This window comes from Hipposideros armiger, unplaced genomic scaffold (genome assembly GCF_001890085.2).
Source record: "Hipposideros armiger isolate ML-2016 unplaced genomic scaffold, ASM189008v1 scaffold_29, whole genome shotgun sequence".
NCBI lineage: Eukaryota > Metazoa > Chordata > Mammalia > Chiroptera > Hipposideridae > Hipposideros > Hipposideros armiger.
Genome location: NW_017731379.1, coordinates 1,841,566 through 1,862,598, shown reverse-complemented (window position 1 = coordinate 1,862,598; position 21,033 = coordinate 1,841,566). Strand labels below are relative to the sequence as shown.

Below are 21,033 nucleotides of genomic sequence, written 5' to 3'. Positions count from 1 at the left end.
ATCTCCCTGGTACACACAGAGAGACCAGCTGAAACTGAGATTCTTAATTCCACAGCCAGCCATCTATTTAGTGTCCCAGAAGGGGGTCGTTTACTCATTTCTGCGGGGGGGGTGTCACTGCTTCCACATTTCACCTATGTGTTCTTTCAAACCTCAAGTGATAGTACTTCCTTCCAACTTTCCTCTGAGTTTCTCTGTCAAATCGGTGAAGATGGAGAAAGGAATAGGATTATCCAAATTATCTGGATGTTTACACCACTTCCTTTTCCACCCTGGGCCTTGTTCAGCTGCCTTTGGTGGTTCAAGGAGGAGGAGAGGGTCTCCTGGTGACTGTGACAATGTGGTTGGTTCCAAAGCTGCAGCCACGTGCTCTTGTCCACCATTTGTGCCTGGGCATTTGTCCTGGGCTGGGGGAAATCCCAAAAGGGAAATGTCCTGTTTTCCCTGTGGTCCAGTGGAACCCACTCTTTTCAAGCCTGAGCCCTATAGCTCCCCATCAGCCTCAGCCTCATGGTGGAGGTGACGGCGGACACGCCCCCAACTATTTGTGCTTAATGTAGCTAGAGATTTAGCAAGAGGCTTTTCTCCGCTTCCCATGTACTTTGTGGGAACCGCAAGTGGTCTTAGCTGTTCTAGCCTGGGGGTAAGCAGGTGGGGAGAGCACAGGAAAGGGGAGGGGCTGGATCATAAGCTAAGGGCAGGCTGGGAAGGGCCTCTCTAAGGTGTTTACATTTCATTTTCCAAGCAGGCAGAGCTGAAGAAATGAAGGAGTTGGTAGGAAAACCAAGAGGGTCGGAAGCCAGCCATAGGGGTGAGAGTCGTTCCACGGAGGTGTTAAGTGTATCCAGGGCTGCAAGGGGGCCAAGGAACAGGGTAGGGAGGAAGCCCATGGGTTGAACGGATCAGGAGCCACTGGTGCCTCCTGCTGTGAGCGGTCCCTGGAATGACAGGGGAGAAAGCTGGATTGCAGGAGACTGAGGATTAAATGGGGAATGAAGAAGCAGAGACAGTACGTGTGGTTTCTTAGAGGAAGTCTATGATGAATGGACAAGACAGAACTAGGACAATGGCTTGAGGACAGGGCAGGGTTGGGGTAAGGGTTCCTTAGAAGGGGGCACCTATAGTGTTTGTAGGTCTGAAGCAGAGAGAGGAGGAGAAAGAACTGATAGAGTCTCTTGACTCTAAGCAAACAGGAGGGTTGGCCTTGAAAGCAAATGAGACATCTCATCCTCTGAGATGAACAGAGACAATAGGGGCCTGAACCAGAGCAGAAGCTGGGAGAATAAGGGAGCAGAGGGAAGTGAAGGAGGAATGAATAGGACCTAATTACCGATAAGATGCAGGGGAAGGGACACTGAGGTTTCCAGCTAAGCCAGAGGAGGAGGAGGAGGCTTGGGGAGGGAAGGCTCCAAGTTTGCTTTTAGCCTTCTTGTGTGTGAGGTGTCCAAGGGAACTGCAGGTGGAGAGCTTCTGTAGGCAGCTGTGTGTGAGGGGCTGGAGCAAAGGAGGGAGGTCTGGCCTGGGACCCTGGGATCCTGGGACTCTGGGAACTTTCAGCTCAGGGGCCATGGTGGGAGTGAGGGAGGTTACCGAGTGGGTGTGTGAGAGGCGGGAAATGGGCCTGAGGAAGGCTTCTAGGAAGACAGCTCTGCAAGGAAGAGTATGTTAGCAACATTCAAGAAGAGCTCTTCAAGGAAGAGCATCTATTACAGTGACTGGTTTCACTTGATAACTGTATTAATAATGTATTGAATGCTTTTATGAGCACTTGGAGGCGAGTACAAACAGGGACCTCTCCAAGTCCAAGTCTGCAGATGCATTTGCCGGGTCCCCAAAATGCCTAGGTGACAGGGAGGAACTGCAGAGGGATCTTGCAAGTAAGCAGAAAAGTGGCAGATGAGGTGCACTGTGGGCAAGTGTAAGGTAACACACATAATACCATGATCTAGATGACTGGCAATAGGATAAATCCTGACCAGTTACAATTTCAGGCCAGGAATCAGCATGAAGGCATGGGTCAGTCCCTCTAGATTAAAAATCTTTAAGCTAGGGTTTAGGGGATCACCTCCTAGGGTTTCAAGGCTCCCCCCCACACACACACCAGAAGGAGGGTGGGAGAGAGGAGGTCCCCAGAGGGGTCTGGGAACCCAGTCCTGGAGCTCCACTCAACACACTGACCTAATTTGGGGCCTCCCCAAGGAGGGTGTGGTTCTAAGGTTTCTCCCCCTCCCAGGTTCCCAATTTGCTGCGGAAGCTTACCCTTGACATGCAAATGATGGAAACACATTGGTGTCTGGGTGCTTTGGTTTGTGGTTTTTACCATCAGATGCCTGTGTGGCTGCAGAGTGTTGATTTGTCTTAGGAGACCTAGGCAATTGCAAGCTCTCAAAGAGGGCCTCTTCCCAGTGGGTCTCTGCTCAGATGGGCAAGCGGGTCTCTAAGGCAGGCTTGCCCAGCAGGAGGGCGCAGATCCTTTGCAAGGGTTCTGGGGGCAGAGCTAGAACTGTATATTCTGGCCGTCACCCTCCTCAGATCCCCTAGGGAGCTCATCTTCCAAGCAGGGTGCTTGATGATCACCACCTGCCCCACCAACCCACCACCCTCCAAGTGTAGTTTGAAACCAAACCACATAGAAAAAGAATAGCGAAAGTTGATTTCTCATTTATTGAACAAGTTCTTCTATGGAAAATCTCAGGTCGCAGAAGCCCCTGAAATGGCCAGGGATGTTGGGGAGGAGATGAAATGGCAGGTATCTAATGGTGTGAGTGGGTAATAGCTTTGATTTCCTGACCTACTCCCTACCATCTCCTCTGACCTGAGCATTTTGTTCCCTGAGCCCCACCTCCCAGGGCATCTCAGCTGTCCCAGGCCCCAGATGTGCGTCTACATTCGGAACCCTCTTGGGGCAACCCTGCTCTTCGGTTCCCCTCGGAGCCGAGGTCTCCGGTATCCCCGCCCCACCCTCTCGCGGGTGCGCCTTCCTGGCGCCGCTCCCCGAGACTGGAGGGGCAGAACGCCCGGCACCCTGCTCTGCCCTGGAGACCGAGGCTCCTCGCTCACGCCCTCCTGCCCGCCTGCTGGGGAGTCACTGCGGCTGGTGCGGGGGGCGGGGGTGGGCACGGCGGGGATTTTCCTGATTTTCACCCGGCGTCCCTCAGCCCCTGCCACCGTGTTGGTTGCGGACCCCATTCCGGCTGCCCGCTTCTCTCGAAGGGGGTCGGGCATCCGGAGAGGGTCTGGGGGCGCCGCCGCCGGGCCCCCGCCCCGCCCGCAGCCCGCTCCTCCCCGCGCGGCCCCACTTGTGGCCCCGCCGGCAGGCGCGCAGGGACAGCTGCATTTCTCGCCGCCCGCCGCTAGGAAGCTGGCCTCGCCTCGCGTTCTCCGCCTCCTGCTCCCCAGCTGCGCGGCCGCGCCGGGCCCGCCGCCGCCGCCGCCGCCGCCGCGGGATTGCCTCCCCTCCCCCAGCCTGCCGGCCCCACCGGCCCGCAGGGCGCGGACGCGCGTGGCGGCTGCTCGGTAAGATTTCCGCCGTTCGCCCCCAACCGCGGCGCTAGTCGGCTGCCCAACGCGCCTTCCCGGCTCCGGCCCGGGGCCGGCGGCCCCACCTTCTCGGGCACCGATGGCCGAGGAGCCGCCGGGAGGGCCGGGCCGGCGCGAGTTTGATTCCCGGTGCTGCTGCCGCGGCTTCCCCGGAGCCCGCGCCGCCCAGACGCGTGCGGCCGGTCCCAGCCTCGCTTCCCTCCGGAGCCCCCACCTCATTCCGGGCTATAGGCGCGCGGGGCGTGCTGGCATCTGGGGGCTGGGAGAGCCGCGCGGGTTTAAGGGGTGGGCGCCGGCAGGCGGTGCCGGGCAAGGCAGCGAGGCCTCCGCGAGCCCGCGCCGCCCGGAGCCCCTTCTCCTGCCGCTCCCCCTTTTGTGTATGCGCCCCTCCCCGCTTTGCTCGGGCCTTGGGGCGCTGGCTCGTTGGCGATGGCTGGCGGGGGCGCCTGCTGCGGACAGAGCTCCTTTTAGGAGGAGGGGAGGTTCGCTTCCTGCCCCGGCCGATGTCACAGGTCGCCTCAGCCTGTTCTGGTCCCACCCGGTCCCCTGGGAGCTGCATCTCCCGACGTCTCGGTTAGGGAAAGTTCAGGACGCACTGTCCCCGCCCCTGCTCCCACGCCCCTCCGGCTCTCTGTGCCCGGGGCTCTAAGCTCTGGGGGGGGGTTGTGTTCGCTTTAATTTATTCTTTCCTCTTCATTTTTTCTTTGCATTGTTTCCTTACACCTAGCACTGGCTTGCCCATTTCTTTTCCCCTTAAAAGAAGTTTTAGCTCCAAGAAATGTACACTGAAATTAAATTCCTGGAGAGGAATTTGTTTTAGGGGAAGGAAGGTTTTAGATTGCTTCCTTCCTTCCTTCCTTCCTTCCTTCCCTCTAGATTGCTTCCTTCCTTCCTTCCTTCCTTCCTTCCTTCCTTCCTTCCTTCCTTCCTTTCTTCCTTCCTCCCTCCCTTCTTCCCTCCTTCCCTTCCTTCCTTTTTGAGAGTGGAGGGCGAGGGTAATGACTGGGAGTTGAGAAGGATACAAGAAGACCATCTCACTCCCCGCCTTCCCCTAGACAGGAACATCAATCACCTAGGATGCTGGATAGTGGGGCCTGGGGAACAAGCCTCTCTGTTGGTTATCCTGCTGCACCCTGAGCCCCCTGGCCCAGGAGAAAGGACTCGGAGATTTTTCTGGACCTTGTATCTCTTCCTTTTGCCAGGCTTGCTCTTCCTTACAGCCTGGGCAGAGTTAGCTAGGTGTGCCTGAAGGCGGTGAGGGACACAGAATGAATTCTCTGATGCAAGAAGTCATCTCACTATGAGATTTAGCCCCTGTGGGATTAAAGGTGAAATTGGGCCTTCTCTGCTGTTGGGGGTCGATGCCCTCAGGACCTTAATTTGAATTGGAGGGTGGCACCTCTGAGATAAAGAGAGAAACCTGGTTCAGGTCACCAGGAAGCTGGAGGGTGTTGGCAGGAAGGTTTGGTTTGACACTCCCGTCCACTTTCTGTAGCTGGAAGGAGCAGGAGACAAGGCAACCGGAGTGGTGCCTCAGGCCTGGGCACATCCTTGAATAGGAGAGAGACCTTGGACAGCTAGGGTGGCCTAGAGATAAGATGACTGGGGGGAAACTTGGGGCCAGAGGTTGGGGTCATGGGCCCCTTTGAGAACCAGATGAAAACTCTCCCCCTGCCTCCTCAGAAACATGCATGTGTGTGCAGGGACATGTTTTGTATGCTGTATCAGTGGACTACTATGTTTAGAACTGGGACCCCTGGGATCCCTAATCTAGAGTCTGTGGTTCAGCCTAGGTTCTTCAGAATGGTTCTCTCCTTTGTGGCCAGTCAATAAGTGATCCTAGGGTATGAAGAGCAGGCTTCTCAAGAAGTCTTTTCTCATGACCTTCCAGTGCCACTTCGGGCTTGTGGCCATGGAGACCTGTGAACTCTGGACCAGGTTCCAGCTCCCTATAGCTAGCCAGGATGGGGCAGACGGGGCCGATGGAGGCCTTTCTCCAGGGGCTGATTCTGCTGTCTATGTGGTGGGAAGGCTCTGGACACTGGGCCAGGGCCTCAGGGCTATTGAATTAAAGACAGGGATTAGGGTAAGGGAGGGATATTCTGGTGTTTCAGCTGGGTAGAAGAGCCAGGAACTTTAAGAGTCCCAGCTCATTCTTGGGGGGAAAGGGGTTGAGGTGAGAGAAGGTGCTTCGGTGGAGAGTTGAAGTGTGAAAGACTCGCTTTCTCTTGAGGATGTCTTGGGGCAGAGTTGTCCAAGGCCAGGGTCTAGGTATTGTAGGTTTCTTAGATCCCTCTAGACTTTAAAAGGCAAGTGGGGGCCAGAAGGTGATTATCACCATCCCCAGTGCATCCCTGAGGCGACCTGGCCTGCCATTTCTTCCGTAGTCAAAACTCTCTGGGGCCCGGCTGCTGCTTAGGTGTTTGTGGCATCTACACTTACTGGGGATATGGAAGAGTCTTTGGTAGAATCTGCCACTTGCAACGTCTTTGCCTTGATATTAAGAAACCCTTCTTAGACTCAAATGCCCCCAGACAAGGGTAGCTCACGGGGATTTTTCTTTGTTTACCTAGGAAGCACAGTGTTTGGCATATAGTACCACTCACACTTATTTCTTCCTGTAGAGCTTCCTACATTTACTCAGCCTGATGGATTATTCCCATCCTGGCCATGAGCGAGATAGGCAGAAGCATTCTATAGCCTTGCGGGCAGGAAGCTGGGAGTCAGATGGGGATCACCTGTGACTATACAAGGTAGCCTGGAGGAGGTGATGCACCCGTTTTGTTGGCTCTTACACTTATGAGATGTAAGAGCCATAAAGGGCCTTGGAGACACGGTGGTCCAGTGGCCCCTGCCTTAAGACTTGGAAGTTTTCTTGGTGGAATGTAAGGGTCCTGTGGCAGTGAGTAAAGATTCAAATTCCTCAGTGGCCAGGACTTGTCTGTCCGCCGCTGCCCTGCCTGCCACAGGTTGGTGAGTTTAGGATGCTGGTTGTATTGGCTCACTCAGCGCTTCTCTGATCCCTTCTGCTTCCAGGCTCCCAGTAAGTACTTCTGATGTGTCAGAGCAATATATGGACTCACAACGCAGCCATTGATTGCTCTTATCTTTTTGTTTTTAACTTTTATTATTATTATTTTTTTAGCTGAGCCATCCTGCCACCTGTTGGCAGCTCAGTGGCAGCTCAGCACGGGCCGGGCATCGAACCGCTGTTGCTCAGAGCTCAAACTCTTGAGCGAGCTCTTGACCAACTGAGCCCCTCGGCCAGCCTGCTCTTATCTTTAAAACATGTCATGATGATAAATATGATAGCAATACCTGTAAACATAAACTCCCTTTTCATTGAGGAATGATTGGTGGGATAAAAAAATTTCAGGTCCCTTGGCCTAACTTCCACTCCCAGGAGGCAATCCGGCCACTTGGTGCCCATTTCCAATAGCTTAGTAGTTTAGAGTATAGGGTCTGAAATTATATACCCCCAGTTAGAACCCCATCTCTCTGTCTTCCTCTATGACTCTAAGTGCCTTAGTTTCTCAGCTCTACAAAGCGTTCAAGGTGACCTAACATGTATGCCGGACAAAGAGTAAGCATTCTTTAGACGCCATTATTATTATTTCTGCACACGGGTGCTAATGTTCTGAGCCTCCTTATTGTTAAGGAACATCTTTGGTAAAAACTATAGAGGCTGAGGCTGGCTTTTGGAGGGGTGAGATGGGGTGGGGTGAGAACTCTTAAATTATGAGCAGAGGGGATCGCACAGTGGGGAGCTGGGGAGCCTGAAATGCTAAGGGTGAGGATTGAGAGGCATAGCTGGGGGCATAATGACTCAGCATTTGTAGCCCTATTGAGTGGAACCAACTCCTCTCCCTTGTCTTTGGAGAATTTGCCCTATAAGCTGGTGGCGATGGGGTGCAGGGAGGATCGAAATCAGTGAGGAGGGATTGAATGACTTTGTGTTAATGCTAACATTGGTCCTGGAGAAACAGTTAATGGGGGAGCGCAATATGTAGATAAGAATGGAAGCTGCAGGAGGCAGGTGGGGGTTCTGTGAAGTAATAGGTTTGGGAAATAATAATTCCAGCACTCACTGAGCACTTGCTATGGGTCAGACCCTGTTCCAAGTGTTTCTCATAGATCAACTCATTTATTCCTCACAAGACCCTCTGAGATATTATCTCTATTTTTCAGGGAAGAAACAGAGACATAAAGAGGTTAAATAACTTGCCCGAGATCACATCGCTAGAAAGTGGCAGAGACAGGAATTGAACCTAAGAGGCCTGGCTGTAGAGATTATATCCTTAGAGAAATTCTCAGAGAGACCCCTACTGAGCTGGGGGTGGAAGTAGGTGAGGATGCTGGGGGGAGGGTGGGGTTCGGGGTGGGGTTTCATGCTCTGCCTGAAGGGCTGCCAATGCAATGCTCAAGCATTATTAGGACATGCCTGGAAGGGTCAAGCCAGCACAGTCTGCTGAGAACCCCTGGCCAAGTGCTGGATACTCTACTGGAGCCTGTCTCTGAGTACAAAGGTCCCTAAGACATGGCCCCTGCCTGCAAGATGCCTACAGTCTAGTAGAGGAGACAAACATGTTAGCTTAGAACACCAGTTGCCATTGCAAGTGCTGTGATGAGGCAAAGCACTGAGGAAGGGGGTGCTTTGCCATCCAGAAGAGGAGTTGGGGCAGGGAAGGCTTCCTGGAAGAGGGGGCACTTAAGCTGAGTGAGTGTCAAGGTGGCTGCTATCTCCGCGGGTTTTTGATCTGCCCGTGGAACCGTGACATCGCTCTCCTCCTCTGTGAACTCAGAGTGCAACGGGCAGTCATATTTTCTGGATCCTGCAACACCCTTGCCAGGGTAAGGCAGGAACTGGCAAGTGTGGTTGGCTTCCTTGATGGCTTCGTGGTTTTTAATAGTCACCTCCTGTAATGCCTGCAGTGAACATGCTGAAGAAGAAATAAAAATCTCGTAAAAGTACTGCTCAGAACACAGTGATTCACTCTTGCCTCTGTGTCCTTAGAAGCAGAACCAGAGGCAAGTGAATGTAAGCTGCGGAGGAAGGACTCAAGTTAGGTACTGGGACAATGTTCCAGATAGGATGTGAGAACAAGTGACTCATAGGAGAGCAGTGGAATGGCCTCCCACGAAGGTCTTTAGAAATGGGAACCAGTTCCATTTGTTTTTGTGGTTTAAGAGGTTTCATCTGGAGACAGGAAGATAAAGTAGAGGCCCCAAGAGACCTGTGTCAGCTCAGTAATGGGAGGGTCAAAGGAGCTGGAATTTCTGAGCTAGAAGGTTGCTCAGATCTGACCTAACCCCTCATTTCACCATTGAAGTGACTGAAGAATGTCCAGTAACATTGAGCCGCTCACCCTTTAATTAGTGAGCCAGGACACAAACCACATCTGCCCTGCAGCTGCCTGCTGCCTTGCGTTGGTCCCGGTCAGAGGGGATGCTTCCTGGAAGTGCCCAACAGCCCTACAGGATGGAGTCCAAGCCTTGTGAAGAGGGATGCAGGAAACCTGCAAGTGTTGACTGTTTGTCTGGCTGTTGGAACTAGAGAAAGCATCAGCTCCTACTTGGAAGATGTTCCTGAGAATGTCATGCCCAGTTGGAGCTAGTGGGTCATCGTATTCACCCAGCTGGACCAGCACCTAATAGAGATTCGGGCACATATATAGAGCCCTCAGTAAACTTTGTTGGATAAAGAGTAAACAGTAGACAATCCAAAAGCTATTATCCTTTCACCATGTACTTGTTGGGTCAATGCATTTACCCTTCCAATTCTGTTTTGCTTAAGCCGACAGTAGAGTCATTACATAATGCCCCCAGCAACAGAGAAAGGTGTCCCAAAATGTGCTGGGGCCAAGGGTAATTAACAAAACAGCTTACGCTCTTTCTCAAAATTTATAATTCTTTGAAAGATCATAAAGGGCTGATGTTATGTTCATTTATATTGACTTGTTTTTTGTGTGTGTGGTTTTTTTTTTTTTTTTGCTTGTTTTAGTTTTCTTCTTCTTGTTCCTTGCACAAAAGTAAAGGCTGCATTTTTCAAATTTAGGAAAAGCATGTGGTATAGCAATCTTAAGCTTCATTCAGCAAGATGGCCTCAGAGATCTCCGAAGAGAACAAGGCTTGCGCTCAAAGAGAATCTGATTAAGAAGGAGCCAAATATGAACTGATACTGGACAATGAGTTTAAAATACCAGGTGGTGAACTGTAGTTCTTGGGGCAAATTTAAATCGACTTGTGCAAATTGAAGAGAAGCAGCAGAAAACACTATGGCAAGAACTCTTGCTTCCTCCTCTAACCCTGTCATCCCCTATTCATTAAGGAAGCATTAGGTTCTAGGGGGACGCCTACAGAGCTCTGGGTTTTTTTTGGGTGACCAGCAAGCTGGATTTAGAGCTCTTTGGAGGAGAAGATTCTCTGTGGTCATGTAGGGTGATCAGACATAGGAAATGATTTCACTTCGTTCAGGTCTGAGATTAGTTTCGGTTTCAGGCTGTACCAGGAGCTGAGAGAGAGAGAGAGAGCTGGGGGAGAGCGAGAGGAGGGTGAGATGGGAGAGAGTTTCCCCATTGGCTGTGTCCACTCGTGGCAGGGTGGGCGGGCAGGGAACTCCTGTGCTCAGCTCCTGGAAGATGAATCAGAGATGGAGTCCGGGAAGGCAGCCATTGAGTGTCTGTGTGTCTGGAGGCTGGGCTAGGTGGTGAGGGAGGGAGTGTATGAAGCTCTCAGCAGGTGTGCTCACGACAAAGCCCTGTGCAATTAATTACAGGACTACTGAGCCACGGGCTAGGAGGGCATGGGGAAGCTACAAAACACCGATTACCAGGATTAGGTGGGTTTTCCATGAGCAGGTGTAGACCCGAGAGGAAAGCAAAGTGCAAGTATGCCACAGGGCCTTCATACATCTTGTACTGGCATCCTGAGCACTAGCCCCCACTGTGTAGCATTTTCTTGCATTTGACTTTCCTTAAGGAAAAAAAAAAAAAAAGGTTAAATTAAGGTTTGAGAGCTGATAGTTGAGAACTTGCAGACCTTTGCAAGTTGGTGCATTCTCTAGAAACCTCAAGCTGTCATTTTTCCTGAGATGGTTTGGGGCCAGTCTGGTTGCTTCACAGGGCATCATTATCCTAGAAAATCATCAGTTTTCCTCCCCTGACTGGATCTGGGTGAGGCATACACAGATGTTTTATTCCACCTTAGCAATGCTAGAGCATCATTGCATTTTATTTCTCACAGCCATAAATTCATTTTATTTCTAAAAGAGAGGCTCATTGAATTTTCAAGCCGGAAAGGATTTTGAAGATCACCCAGACGGCTCCTAGAGGAATTTGTGGTCCTGGGTCATTAAGCGCCTGGGAAAGACCTGTGCTATGTGGTTAAAAACACCAAGTCAGACCTCCTGCATTTGAATCCAGACTCTGCTGGTTGCTGATGTGTTCTTGGGGCAAGTTAATCAATCTCTCTGAGCTCCCTGATCCAGGCAATGGGAGTAATAATGGTCCCCAGTGGTTGCTAATGAGGGTCAAATACTCATTAAGACCTTAGCACAATATTTGGCCTAAATAAATGTTCGCTGCTGCTGCGGTTGTTATTATCATTATCATTTCAGGAAATCACGTGGCTAGTTAGTGGTAGAGCCAGGGCGACAATGCTAAACTTTCTGTTCCTCGTCCTCTCCAGCATGGTCATAAGGTGATTTCATCACAGTCTTGAAATACGTGAAGAGCATTTATGAAAGTGCTTGTGTAGAAATCTTCTAGTCAATGTTCATAATAGAGCTGGAAGAAATGGGCTTAATCCTTTTATTAGATCTAATTGGATCTCGGGCATGAGGTTGTATGTTCACCAAAATGGTAGTTTCCACAAATATCATTTACTAGTGTTTAGAGGTTTCCTAAATGCCAGATTGGTTACCTCTGCAGGAAAGGTTGGGGTGTTTTTAGATGTTTTTGTTGAGGAGTTCTCAAATTGGAAATATCCACTTCAATGAGTTGTGGTGGCATGCAGGCTTTTGGGTGTAATGGAAATATTTCTGTAGCCTGGCTGCTATATATCAAGGGTGAAGACAGTGCATGTTTTAAATAAAAATGGGCTTGGCAGAAGTCCACATGTCTTAGGCCATGCCTGCACAAACGCACTCCCAAATGATTTGCACTGACCTTTTTTTGCAAATCGTTGACAGCCCTAGGAGCCTCCCAAGGGAGCCCTTTTAGTTTGAAACATGGTTGAGGCCAGTGTGATCCTCAGCCTTGTGGGGGTCTTTTGACACCTTCGATGGGGTGGTACCCTCTCCTGGAAGGCTGCTTTCGTCTATTTTCTTGGAATAGGAAAACAAATAGAATTAATTTTGTTTGGCGAATCCTGCAGCAGTTTCTTGAGATACTGCCACTCTCTGGGGTTACAGAATTGAAATGTGTTCTTGACGCTGACCCATGGAACTTCTCAAATTTCCATGCCTGAGGGAGGGAGCATTTTAAAGTGTGAAATTTGTGAGTGTGCGATTTGGAGTCCAAGACCGGAGATCCAGCCTCAGTTCTGCTACGTAAGGGACTGTGTCATCCTGCGCAGATTGCTTAACTTCCTAATTCGTACTTTTCTTGAGGCTAATCTATTATTATACCCACAATAAGGAGTGGCGATTGAACACATCTGTTAAATAAAGCTGGTAATAATCACTCCTATAGACAGGATTGTTGTGATTTTCTAATAATAACTGGCATTTATTGTGTGCTTACTGCATGCCAGGAATGTTTCTAAGCATTTTAAGAGTATTAATTTATTTAGTTAATCCTATATGAATATAGTATTATCAATGCCTTACATATGAGGAGACTGAGGTGCAGAGAGTTAAGTCAACCTGCCTAAGGCCACCGTGAGTTGAGGAGCTGGGATCTGAACTCAGACAGCGAGGCTGCTGAGCCTGTAGGTGTTGTTTACAGGAGGTCTTTCTGACATTGTAGTGTTGTACTTCTAATTCTATGACTGTTCCTCTTCTTGATGAGGTGAGGGAGGGATAAACTGAGCCTGGAGGTAGATTAAGTGTACAGATCACAGTGTTGGAAAGAATGAGGAGACGGAACATATGAGAGCTTTTTTTGGAGTTCCAGGGAAACAACTGTTTCTAAGTTTGGGACAGAGCTGAAGAGAGCCGGCAGGGACAGAGAAGGACGTTTTCTGGGTGGATTTTTACTATCTGCTGTGAGGGATTGCGCTGTCTGAGGATTTAAGAGCCACGTGTCTCTTTCCTATCACATTTTATTTGGAAGCCTGTCTTTAAAGCCCAACTCAGCCATCAGCTGTGACAGCTTTAGAAACTTAGAAAACTGCCACGCATAGTGAATTCTTAAGACATGACAGAGAAGGTGAAGGATGGGCTTTTTAGTGAAAGTTCTGTTATTGCATTTCTATGAAGTGCATACGGGGATGAGCCACGGAGAGGCTTGTGTTCAGCAGAGGACTGGGAACTTGGGTGACCTCCCTTTTTCTCATGAGTTGACTTAATGAGAGAATGAATCATCCTATTAGCTTTCATCCTGGAAAAGAAAAAAAGAAAGAGAGTGAGTGATGAGATGGCATCTGACTGAAACCAGAAGCCTTCTGTGTTGGTCTGTCAGGGCCGAGGCCAGGCTGACACACAGGGCCTTGGTGGTTTGAGCCAAGGGCGAGGTCCCTCCAGGGGCTTTGGGAAGAGCTTCCAGCTTCCTGTCACTGCCATCGGCAGCCCTCTCCATCTCCCGTGAGTCTTGGGGCATGAATAGGCCTTAAGGGGAAATGAGTAGGGGCTGTAAATGTCATTTTCTAATAACAAACCACTGGTGAAATTCACACACAGCAGAGATCATTTTGAAGATATTAACATAAAAATTCATTACATAAAACAAGGCAATTCAAAATAGCTTTTGACTTTCAGGAATGTGAATGGCTACTCATACCCCGTCCCTGTGAAAGTGGCAGGGGCCGTTTTTTGTGCTAATGCTTAACCCCTGGGACATCTTTGGAGATCTCTGGTTCTCTTCCAGAACAACCAGTAAGAAGCCTTTCAAGAGAGAGCATTTCCTGCCCGCCCAGCCCCACCCACTAGTGGCCCTGTTCTTCTCCAAGTCTGCTGGGAGGCTGGGAAGCACATCCTTTTCTGGGCTACTCTTTGTGACCTTTCTGTGGACTTTTAGTTTAGATCCCGAGCTGAGGCTGGTGTCCCCAGAGGAATGTGAAATCTGCCTTGGAGGGAGGGGTTGCAAGAAAACTCCCTCCAGCCAGCCAGCCCCCTGGAAGCCCAATTTAGGCACATCAATAGGGTGGTTGTGTTTCCAGACTCTAGCTGGCTTCTTAGCATACATTTCCCAAAGTGTTTGCTTTGGTCGACAGTGCCCTTCTCCCATTTTGCCTTTTTGCTTCCTGTCCCCAGCCATCAGCAGCACATCGCTCCCATGGATAAGAGGACTTACTCTGTGTCAACCATTTCACTTAATTTAATTGAGTCCTATACCAACCCTACAAGCTAGGGATTACTGTCTTTTGAGATGTGGGATCTGAGGCCGAGGGCTAAGGGGCAAAGTACAGTAAGTCCCTACTTAACGTCTTAAGGTTCTTAGAACTGTGGTGAAACAATGTATAATGAAATCAGTTCTACCATAGGCTGACTGATATAAACAAGAGTTAAGTTCCTACAGCATCTCATCAACGTTATAACGAAACGACATTGAGCATAATGAAAGTGTTATCAAGGACCATCTGTAACTTGTCCAAGTAACACAGCCACTTACTGGGTGGGATGATGTTTTCATCTTTTGTTTTAACCTTTTATTGTGAAAATTTTCAAATATACACAAATGTAGAGCGACTAGATAGTAAACTCCCATGTACCCATCACCAAACTTCACTCCTACGAAGAAGCCCCAGCTCCAGTGCTCCTGTGGCTACAGCATACAGCAAACACCTTGGTGTGAATTAGAAGGGACCCTTTCTCTTGGGTACACAGCTTGGTACGCAGAGCATAGGCTGGATTCCAGCCCGTTCACTCCTTTGGATGGGCACCTTGTACACTGAACAGGCCACACAACTGTATATGGCGACCCTGCCTGCCTGACTTCTCATCTAGCTTTTGGCATAAGGAAGAGTGTAGCCAGACACCAGCTCCTGATAGATTGATGATTTCTCTGGTTGGTCCTTAACTACATAGGATCCGGGGAGAAAATCTCAGTCATAGGGGACTTTTTGGTTTAAAATAAATTAAGCAGGGGGAGTGATTCCCAGAGGAGATATTTTGGCTGCAGAGGAGGGTGAGGGCAGCTGAGCTGCTGCTTTTGCTACTTCTGTTTTCTACCAGCCACCTGCTCTCTTGATGACTCTTCCTTGATGCCTTCTCTCCTCTGTTCTGTGCCCAGGGCAAGGGTAACACTTGTGTGTGGCCACAAGGCTGGCAGGAGGGGAGTTAGTAAAGCCCAGAGTGTGAAAGCCTGGTATGAATTCACTCTTGGCTGCCACCCTCCTGGAGTCACTCGGACAAGCTATCTTTGCTTCCTGGTAGCATCCCTTTTCTCAGGGCTTAATTTAGCCAGTGGCCAGGTGGGAGGTCCTGCTTTCACTGTAGAACAGTTCCCTTTAGTCTCAAAGTGGGGCCTGGAGGACATTGGATAGAGAGCTTCTTACAGGGAGGGATTGGGTCTTTTTTACTCCTGTGCTCTTGACTGTACCCATTACAGCATCTGTCTTTGGTGCTCTAGAAATATTTGTTAAACACATAAATGTTAAAGAAATGCAGCATCCTGCACACCAGAGCAATATGCTGAAGGGCCCAGTTTGAATAATTGGTATGCGTCTGTCAGAGGAGGCTATGCTATGCTGTGGTAATAATCAAGTCCTGAAATCCCAGTGGCTTGACACAACCTAGGTTTAATTTGTCTCATGGAAAGTCTGATGTGGGTTAAGCCGTCCTCCTTCATCTGTAGCCATACGGCTGTAGCCATCTGGAAGATGGGGCCTTCACGGTTACCACAGGAAGCGAAGAGAGAGATGGAGGCAGCCCCTGGCTTTTAACTGCCTTGGCAAGGAACTGATACCTGTTACTTCCATTTGCATTTCATTGGCCAGAACTAGTCACGTGCAAGGGAGGCTGGGAAACGCACAGGGGCAAAGGGCTGTCCTCATGGTTTCAAAGAAGAGGATTTTGTATCTCTTGTCCCAGGCTTTAGTCCATTGGAGCTCTTCTGGCCGAATCACTTATCCTCAGTTACCATTTTCTCACACTGACAGGAAGGGAACACCTGCCACTTTATCTGGGGAAGAAGGCATGGAATGGTACTGAAGGAAAGTCACATAGCAGGGATTTAACCTCTCCTTTATGACATGTTAGTAATGTGACATTCATTTAGTCAATTCACCGCTGAGCTTATAAGGATAATAACTCAGCCATCTTCTCATTCAGACTCTATTGATTGCAGGTAACAGAAGCCAGCTTGAACTATTTGAAGCCACAGGGGAATGGTAGAATGAAGGGCAGGAGATATAGTTGGCCTCCTAAGTGCCTAGAACTGCAGGGTGCCACTGCTTCTGTGGATGTGTACCAGATGTCATGGCCTGCCAGCTTCCAACTAGACCCACCTTGTTCCAGACTGAAGAGTATCTCAGAACCTTGATTCAAGTTCCTGGGGAAAGAATCTGATTGGCCCATTTGTGTCAGCTGTCTCCCATTGGTCCAATTGGCTGTAGCCTGGAGAACATGGTCGTGTAGTACCACCATGGCTTGAGGGGCCTTTCCCTGTGCATGAGGGTGGAGGCAGTCCTCAAAAAGGTGCCATGCTTACCTGGTTCAGGGGTTGTCAAGTCGATTGGATAATGTCTGTAAGAAAGCTTTGAGAACTGTGAAGTACTACATAAATGTGAGCTGGCATGGTGGCATGGGATTTCTCATTAGGAGCCTTGGAGATTGTACTGCTTGAAGAGGAATAGGAGAGATTGTAATACTGTGAGAGAGAATTTAAAAGTCTTGACAACAATGAACAGTCTTGGTGGAAGCAGGGGAGCTGTTTGTTGGAAGGTCATGGAGCAGGAACCAGAGGGAGTGGACAGGACTAGCATGGTGCATTGCCAGGGGTCAAGTTTATAGGCCATTAGACCATAACATTGTAAAAGAGAGAGTACCTTGATTGTGCTCTCACCTGCGCAAATACGGATGCTTCTGTAGTTCCAACTGTGTGATGTGGAAAGTATGTTAGTCCAGATTATGGCACTTTGTTCCTTGTCCAGCCAGTCGCCTCAACCGGCTGTGTGAATATGGGTACATCACTTCACCTCTCTGGGCTTAGTTAGTTCTGCTCTTTGAAGATAATGTGTGCGAAGCATATGCATATATCATGTAATGTGGGGATTAAGGCGTGGAGTCCCGAATTAGACAGCTGGGTCTGAATTCTTGTTCTTCACTTGCTAGCTGTATGACCTGGGGAAATTTCTTAACCTTCTTGGGTCTCGGTTTCCTTACTTGTGAAATGAGGATAGTCACAGTACCTACCTCGTATGGTTATTGTGAGGATTACATGGAATGAGTGCTCAATAAAATATCAGCTAATATTAATAAAAGGCAAAGCTGGCTGACTCCAGGGACCTACGGCTGTGTAGTAATACAGTGTGCCCTGGCCCTTTAAAAGTTAGAATGAACATGAGGGCTGTACAGGGGTGGGTGGGGGGGTTGGGAAGCTGGAGTTTGGGGAGACTCCACTGGCAGACAGGTCGGTATAACAGGCTGCCCTCGGGTCTTCCTGTTCATTCAGCTCTGCCATCGCTGTGAGGTGCAGCTGGAAGCAGACACAGCCCCTGGGCTGCCTGTGGCCTCGCCCCCCACTGCCCCCTCTGCTTCCCAGCCACTGTCCGTGGGCTGCAGCAATTTGTTGATTTCGGTATATAGAACGCCATAGGAACTTAGAAGTGTAAGTGGCTCTTGCACTACAGTCCTGGGCTAGGAGCTTGGGGGGCTCTGAGGCTAAAACCAGGTCCAGGTTTGGGATTCAAGTGCTTCCCGTTGTGAAACGGCAGAGCCCGGAGAGTTAAAAAATAAATGAAGAAACCCTTCTGACCACAGAGCAATTTGAGGGCTGAATTATTTAGAGGCTCGGCTCCCTCTGGCTCCTCCTGGGGGAAGGGACAAGGGAAGAATGTGGGGCCCCGCGAGGGCTGAAGTTCCCCGGGCCGACTCTGGCAAGCCTGGCCCTCTGCGTTTGTCCGTGGGCTGCGCGGTGGTGGCTGCGGGCCCGCGGGTTCGGGCTGAAGCTCAGAAGGCGGCCCCTCCCATCCTTCCTCCTCCGCTGAGGTCTCGCCTGGCCCGTTCTTCTTGGCTCCGGGATGCAGCGATAATGAATTACATAAATAAGTCAGCGTCATTAGCTGCCTGGCAGGGTCAGGCCGAGGAGGCAGGGCCGCGCTAGAGGCGGGTGGGGCCCGGCCAGGCCACTTCTCTCAGGCCGCCGGTCTTCTCCCGGTGCCAGTGGTCAAGTCCCAGGCCTTTCTCTGGACAGCCCCTGAAGGAGGCAGCGGCTGCTTGGCCTGCTCTGGGAGGAGCCTTAATCCTCTTTCATTCCCGTCAGGATTATGTTTTCAGCCGAGGACTTGATGAAAATCAGCGTTTCCACAGCTGCGGGAAGGAGGGGGACTCAGGCGAGGTGTTCAGGAGAGAGGTGTTGGGGGCGAGTAGTGTCCCCCAGAAGGGGGTCAGGGCGAGTTCCTGGCGCTGAGGCCTGCTCTGGGCTGCCAAGGTGGACCGTGGCCATGGCAACCCCTGCCCTGGGCTGTGGTAAACACAGGCTTTCAAAGGGGGCCTTGTTCCCTGTGGGAGCCCTTCAGTTCCAGCCTGCTGGGGCTTTTCCAACCTGGGGAGGAAAGGGAGGGGAGGGGGCAGGCCTGTTGTGAGGAAATGTCACTCCGGGTTCCCCTCCTCTCCCCTGCCCCAGGCATGTTTCCTGGAGGCCCCCATTTCCAAAGCTGCTGCTGCTGGAGAATGAAAAGAAGCGTAAGCATCAGGAATGTGTTCAGTCTCTAGGCAACAGGGTGTGTGTCTATGTGTGTAATTGAGGGAAGGAAGCTTGAAAAAACATCCCTATCCCACTGGCCACCTCAGAATGGAAGGCATCAGTGCCCTAGACCTGTTTGCACGCACTGGCCAGAGCCACCTGAAGCAGATGTTAAGGCTTGCTTGCTCATGCTGTTGGTAATGAATACCAAATAAGCATAATTTCAGGGAAAACCCTAAATCATGCATTAGCTGTAATGTAAACACATTGGCAATTTGCATTCTTATGTATTAGCCAGTGAATTTTAGTGAAAGCTGATCTTGGGAGCTGGATTAGCTTTCGCTGTCATTGGGGGGGTTTGGTCCCTGGATTCCCCTTTCATCCTTTTGTCTTTACTCCAACCCAAGTTAAACATCAAGAAGGATGACATGTTCGCTCTCTAAGCACCTAGAACACTTAGAAGGTGTTCTCTATCTTTGTTACTGAATGAGTGAATGATGCATGCATTTCTACGTCTTAGGGAAGATAGGAGTTAATAACCAGATCGTCTCCTTTGACACTGCCTTCCTCTTTGGCCTTGTCTGAGAGGGGCAGCCTCAGGTGTGGGGAGGAAGGTTGGCCAAGCCTCTCGTCGCCAACTGTCCAAGATCCTACTGGGGATCCGTAAGAGAGGTTGAGAAAAGATCCTAGACTTTCCGGTTCAGACAGCCGCAGATTCTGGGCTTGTGTCTGTTTATTCTCTAGTCACTGTCAGCCTGAGGAAACCAGCAGCATCCAGTCTGTAGATTGGACTTTGCACTACCCCTGCTGATCCCCAGCCCTCATGCCTTCCGTTCTGGTCAGGAGCGTGCGGCGGAGCGCAATACACTTGCGTATACAGAGCCAGCGCCCTGGCCACTCAGCAAAGTCTTCTCACACCACAGGGAGAGCATGAATGGGGACTCTTCATGAACACTGGGGCCAAAATCAGGTAGCTGGATTCTCATGGACCGCCATCTCTTCTGTCCCCTCCTCCTTTTGTAGTTCAGAAGGTTGTAAATTCTTCTTTGTCGAATGCTGTTGAATTTGGGCTATTTAAAGTGGCATCTTTATCTGAAGGGGGGTTGGGGGGGGTGGGGGGGTGAAGGAGGCTCAGTAAGTTTCCAAACTTCCCTGATTAGCTTAAAATAGGAGGAACTGCATGAAGCACTGTCCAGAACTATGTGGAGAGGGGGGAAAAGAAGAAGATATAGTTAATGCTTTTGGAGAGATTTTGGATGATCCAGCCACCAAATGCAAAGAACATTCAAGGCTTGTAAAGTGGCAGACATTCTTGTTTACTTGCAGCATGTAGTCCGGAATTAGAACGTGTGGGGGGTGGCGCTCAGGCATGGGTAAGTTTTATAAGCTCCCTAGGTGTTTCTCATGTGCAGCGAGGGTTGTAGGCGATCCTTCTAGTAGTGTTCCCAAATGGGGATGATTTTATCCCCCAGGAAACACTGGCAGTGTCTGGAGACATTTTTGCTTGTCACCTGGGAGTGGTGGTACTATTGGCATTTGTGGGTAGATGCCAGGGATGCTACTAAACATCTTCCAATAGGCAGGACAACCCCCCAAACAGAGAGTTATCTGGTCCCAAATGTCAGTAGTGTCCAAGGTTGAGAAACCCTGCTCTAGTGCCTGGACCAGACCTCCTGGAGATTTGTTTTCAGCAGAATTCTGGGAGAGGGAAGGACATGGTTAGGTGGAGAGGAGCGAGGTGGGGCCACCATGTACCGGGGAATAGCACATGGCATGGTTTGGAGGTAGGAGAATGTGATTTGGTTTTTGCAAAGAAAAAAGAGGCTCATGGTTTCATGAAAGTCATCCAAGATCCAGAGGAAGTTTTCAGCTTCGTGCTCCCTGGAGTTGGGCTGGCATCTTGGCCGGACTCTTTTGGCTGGGACATCAAGCCCCTCTGATTGTGTTTGCTCTGTCGTGTGGGTAACCCTCAGCCCTTTCTCCGCCTTGTGTGAGTCAGGTGAAGGAGCCCGTGTCAAGTACATCAACCTCAAATGCCCAGTCCCACCCTGGGGCTGACTTTCCCTAAATCCATGCACGTGGGAACTCACTTGCCCTCTGGCTCCAGGAACAGGCAATGCCCTTTGCCTTAGTTAACGGCTCTACGGCCCCTTCTGTCATGTATTCTGTGCCTTTTAGAGAAGGGAGGCAAAGGGCCCTTGGCTTCCAAGTCCATGCTATATGCCCACTTCTTTTTTTAAAAAAAAAGAACATTTGTTTTAAAATTTTTTTTTTTTTTACTGGGGAACCGCCATGGTCATTGGCTACACATTGCTTTCATGCTACAATAGCATAGTTGACTTTTTTTTTTTTTAAGGAGGGCGCAGCTGCGGGGATTGAACTGACAACCTTGTTGTTCTCAGCACCACGCTCTAACCAACTGAGCTGACCGGTCACCCTATATGCCCACTTCTTGATGGTGCCTGGCACGTGGCAGTTGCTCCATAAA

At 50.1% G+C, this 21,033-nt stretch overlaps 1 protein-coding gene across 1 annotated transcript in view; it reads left to right on the top strand.

Annotated features, from left to right (window-relative positions):
* The first annotated feature begins 2,700 nt into the window (after nt 1-2,700).
* The window catches only part of CUEDC1 (CUE domain containing 1), an 87,876-nt gene continuing 69,543 nt past the window's right edge, over nt 2,701-21,033 (top strand). Inside the window, exon 1 of the mRNA XM_019636758.1 lies at nt 2,701-3,516. The gene's annotated coding sequence lies outside the window, so the exon portion shown is untranslated. The remainder of the gene's footprint in view (nt 3,517-21,033) is intronic.